This window comes from Protobothrops mucrosquamatus, unplaced genomic scaffold, assembly GCF_001527695.2.
Source record: "Protobothrops mucrosquamatus isolate PMUCROS unplaced genomic scaffold, P.Mucros_1.0 scaffold9559, whole genome shotgun sequence".
Lineage (NCBI taxonomy): Eukaryota > Metazoa > Chordata > Lepidosauria > Squamata > Viperidae > Protobothrops > Protobothrops mucrosquamatus.
Genome location: NW_015395348.1, coordinates 28,105 through 33,180, shown reverse-complemented (window position 1 = coordinate 33,180; position 5,076 = coordinate 28,105). Strand labels below are relative to the sequence as shown.

The 5,076-nt window shown below is 38.8% G+C and overlaps 1 long non-coding RNA gene across 1 annotated transcript; it reads right to left on the bottom strand.

Annotated features, from left to right (window-relative positions):
- Positions 1–2,370: 2,370 nt before the first annotated feature.
- LOC107301013 lies at positions 2,371–4,849 on the bottom strand. The gene is made up of 3 exons (XR_001549256.1): positions 4,755–4,849; positions 3,603–3,661; positions 2,371–2,431 (listed from the first exon to the last, which is right to left on the bottom strand). It is a non-coding gene; the product is annotated as an uncharacterized LOC107301013 (long non-coding RNA).
- Between the last annotated feature and the right edge of the window lie 227 nt (positions 4,850–5,076).

Genomic DNA, 5,076 nt, shown 5'->3' with positions numbered 1-5,076 from the left:
GACTGGATCTAGACAGGCAGAGTAAGATCAGAAAAACCAGAGGCCAATTAATCAGAACAGAGCCGGAAGGGACTTTGGAGGTCTTCTAGTCCAACCCCTGCTCAAGCAGGAGACCCTATACCATTTCAGATAGGTGGCTTTCCAGTCTCTTCTTAAAAACCTCCAGTGATGAAGAACCCACAACGTCTCAAGGCAAGCTCTTCCACTGGTTAATTGACCTCACTATTAGGAAGTTTCTCCTTAATTTCAGGTTGCTTCTCTCCTTCATTACTTTCCATCCATTGTTTCTTGTCTTGCCTTCTGGTGCTTTGGAAAATAAGTTGATCCCCTCTTCTTTGTAGCAGCCCCTCAAATACTAGAATATTGTAATCATGTCCCCCCTAGTCCTTCTTTTCTCTAGACTGGCCAAACCCAAATCCTGAAACCGTTCTTCATGTGTTTTAGTCTCCAGGCCTTTAATCATCTTAGTTGCTCGTCTTTGCACTTTTTCCAAAGTCTCAACATCTTTTTTGTAATATGGTGACCAAAACTGAACGCAGTATTCCAGGTGTGGCCTTACTAAGGCTTTAAAATAAAGCAGTCCTAATACTTCACGTGATTTTGATTCTGTGCCTCTGTTTATACAGCCAAGGATTGTATAAATATAAATTCAGGGCAAAAGGTTGCTTAAGATCATCATTTTCAAAGTCTTCTCCATTCCCATTAACTAGCTAGCAACTCCACCTATTTCCATTTATTATAGCTGTCTGTTTTAATTTTTTAATATATAATATTTTATTAATTTTCTCACTTTACAGTTGAGTATTTAAAAAGCAACGTGATGACTGGGTTAATCAATTGTAGTTCAATAGCATAGATAAGTCTTTAGCACAGTGTTTCTCAACCTTGACAATTTTAAGGCATGTGGACTTCAACTCCCAGAATTCCCCAGCCAGCATTGCTGGCTGTGGAATTCTGGGAGTTGAAGTCCACATGCCTTAAAATTGTCAAGGTTGAGAAACACTGCTTTAGCATAAATCTCATGTTACAACACCAGATATTTCCTCTCTTTCCCCCTTAATATCTACTATCTCATATTGGGCTAATACAGTTCTTATTATTATCAACTAAATAAAAAGATCTTTGTTACTATTATCAATAATTTTTAGCTTATACATATCTTAATTGCGTTTGCATTTGATCCTTATATATACAATCAATGTCCTGTTATTGCTTCCCCCCCCCAAGCTTTAATTTCCCATCAATATTCAAATTGACATTTGTTCTTTATGATTTCCAAGTATTTTATATTTAGGTGACCAAAGTTTCCCTTCTCTCAACTTCTTCCTTTTCCCTTTTCATAACAAAGTCTAATGTTCTAAATGCACATCTTATCTATTTGATTATAATCTTGTTCTGTTTTCTAAAAGTTATCTATTTTCCACCATGTTAAACCATCTAATTAATAATACTGTATCCCCTCTAATAAGTCAAAACCATTATATGTGTAGTCTGGGTTAACCAATTATTCAGTAATATACATAATTGTTTTTAGTTTAGATCTAATATTGGAAACTCAAATACCCCCCCCCCCTTTTTTTTTCTAGTAATATCTGTTATCTCATATTGGGCAAACAGAATTCTTATTTTCAACTAAGTGAAAACAATCTTGTTACATTTATCAATATCAATCAGAAGAAATTTGAGGAAAAGGAAGAAGAACAGACTGAATGGAAGATAAACCTATCAGGACAATTGTGGGAAATTGGAGTAATAAGGAGGTGATCTAATGAATGCAAATGGGCTCGTTCTTCCAAAAAACTTCAACCAAATGGTCTTTCTTATTCCAAATAATATATATAATAATAGAGGGAGAACTATTTGATGATTCAAAGGCACTGACATGGAAGGTTAGCTGGCAAAGGAAGAAAGCCAGAGTAAGGCTGAAGAAAATAATGTCTTTGGTTTATTAGAGGGGATATTATATTACTAATTAGAGGGCTGAATATGGTGGAAAATAGATAACTTTTAGAAAATAAAGTAACATTATAATTGAATAGCTAAGATGTGTAACAAGACTATTAGACTTTGGTATGAAAAGGGAAAAAAGGGAGAAGTTGAGATAAGGGAAACTTTGGTCACCTAACATAAAATATTTGGAAATATAAATAACAGTGGTTTTTTTCCCCTTTTTTTGAATATTGATGGGAAATTAAAGTTTATGTATAGGCTGTCTGTTTTAATTTTAAATTACAAGAATATATTGTTAAAGATAAGGTCATTTTTTAATGCTGTTTGGTCTTTGTAAACAGCAATAACCTTGAATATTCCTGTTCAGAGTTCCTGCCATATGAATTGATAATTGTTGGAACAAAAATGAGCATACCTTATTGTACTTCTTTTGATGGTTCTTCTGCTGCAGGTAATTTTTTTCTTATTTGGCAGTCCTCATCTGAAACACAGAGGCAGGAGATGGTTGAAGCCTGCAGATCTGCAGTGGCCCAACTTTACAACTAGACTAGGAGTTTGTGTCAATTCAGAGGTAGGAAAAGGCAGTGTCAGAGACAGGCTGTTCTTGTGGCCAACTATAAAGATGATTGAAGAACCATGGTGGTGCAGTGGTTAGAATGCAGTATTGCAGGCTAACTCTGCCCATAGCCAGGAGTTCGATCTTGACAAGCTCAAGGTTGATTCAACCTTCCATCCTTCCGAGGTTGATAAAATAAGGATCCAGATTGTTGGGGGCAAGATGCTGACTCTGTAGACCACTTAGAGCAAGGGTGTCAAACTCGCAACATCACTTGACGTGTCGCAACGTATCACGACTTTTTTGCCATTGCCGGCAATGGGGTGGGCGCGGTTTGGCTATGATGCATCTGGTCCGCGGGCTGGCAGTTTGACACCCCTGGCTTGGAGAGTGCTATAAAGCACTGTGAAGTGGTATAACCCTAACCTAACCAGATTCCACATCAAGGTTTCTGATCCTCCTCCAATAAAATCATTAGCTCTCAACACTATCACTACCAATGTCCTTGATTACAGCTGGCAGCCTTATATCATCCTGGATGCATCCATTTCTACAATACAGGTAGTCCTCGACTTACAGCCATTTGTTTAGTGACCGTTCGAATTTACAACAGCACTGAATAAAGTGACATGACCTTTTTCACACTTAAGACTGTTGCTGCATCCAAACGGTCACATGATCAAAATTCAGGTCTTTAGCAACTGGCTCACATTTATAATGGTTGCAGTGTCCCGGGATCATGTGATCCCTTTTTGCGACCTTCTGACAAGCAAAGTCAAGGGGGAAGCCAGATTCACTTTACAACTGTGTTACTACCTTAACAACAGCTGGGATTCACTTAACAATTGTGGCAAGAAAGATCATAAAACGGACAAAACTCACTGAACAACTGTCTCACTTAGCAATGGAAATTTTGGGCTCAACTGTAGTCGTAAGTCAAGGACTACCTATACACATTCCTCCTGGAGCAGGAAGTTATATTTTGTAGGGCCACAGCAAATGGATGATATAATTTCAGAGTCCCAAAACTCAGGGTGCAATTAGGGAGCTGGGCCAATTGAACTCCCTAATGTGCGTATTAAGGTCCTGATCTTACCACATGAATGTCCTTCAACATCGTCAAGAAGGTTTGCTGTTGAGGCCGCAGTCCCCATCCTGGATTGGAGTTAAGGAGAACATAATCCAAACCATATATCAGATGGAAATCCTAAACCTTCTAACCAATGAGAGCAACGCCGCTTAAAAACAGTCTGCAAGGTCCTGCCTCAGCTAGTACTCCCAAGAAAGCAGAACTCTTGAAACAGACATTGTTTCAAACAGGAACTTTTATTGAGAGTCCGTGGAAGCAGAAAAGCTAAGCAAGATCCTGACACAGTCCTAATTTGGAAAAAGATCATCTGAACCTGCCTGGGGTTTGAGACTGGACTCCACACCACTTCTTGGAGGTCCACAGTCAAGGTGTATGGTAGGGTAGGGTTAGGATAGGAAAGGATAGGATAGAATAGGATAGGATAGGATAATCTTTATTGTCATTTACTTGCATGTACAACAATACACATTAAAATGAAATTCTGATGCCCGGTTCTCAAAAGAAGGAATACCACCCACCAAACAATGTCACCATCCCAACGCTAACAATAATAATATAACAGCAGCAACATCAAAAATACCAAGTTGTACAAATATGACACCAAAAACCTATATTAATCACAGTCCATTTTGAATACATAGTGGGGGGGGGGGGAAGAGTATTGAGAGTTAACCAAGTTGATGTTGTATATAGGACAAAGCTGTTATCGAATCTGGTTGTTCTGCTTCTGAGATTACTAGGCGAGAAAGAGAGGTCCTATTTTTAATCTCTGTTCCCATTTGGAGCAGGAGGAGAGCCAAGAAGGAACTTTGCAAACTTTATGAATCAGCCAACCTGTTGAAGGTCACCAGAACACTATAGGTAGTCAGCTGATTGGGGAAAGGCAAAGAATCCTGCATTCAAACTCCTGTTCATACTGTAAATTTGTGGACTTCATTTCCCAGAATTCTCAGCAATGGCCATGAGGACAAGGGAATATGTGAGCAAGTCCACACTAGAGTAAACCTCTCTTTACACTTGGATTACAGTCTCTTTAACACTCCACCAAGGCCTGGAGTGATGTTCTCATTCATGAAGAAAGAACAGCAGGGGGAGCCCTCAAGATCACCAGGTTGGGAGACCAACAGGAGATCACTTCATACAACCAGGAAAGGATACACTTGGTGCTTCAAAAGCTGTTTTCTTTTTGACTTCCTCATTTTGGTCTTTTCTGAGAAAGCTCTGGCAAGTTCAAACAACTTCTTGCGTGTAGCTGAAAAGAAGAATTGGGGCACTTTTATGGAAAAAGAATGCGGTATCTCCAAGCTTATACTCAGGTATGGGCTTCATGCTGCCAAAGTGAGAGGCTTAAGGACTAGTAACTTGATTAAGATAAAAGCTACAGCTCCTTCAAGATCCTGAATTTTGCAGCTATAGTACATTTAGTCTTAATTGAAGAAAAAATAGAGGGGAGTCTCTGAAAAAGGCAAAGGTCACCCTA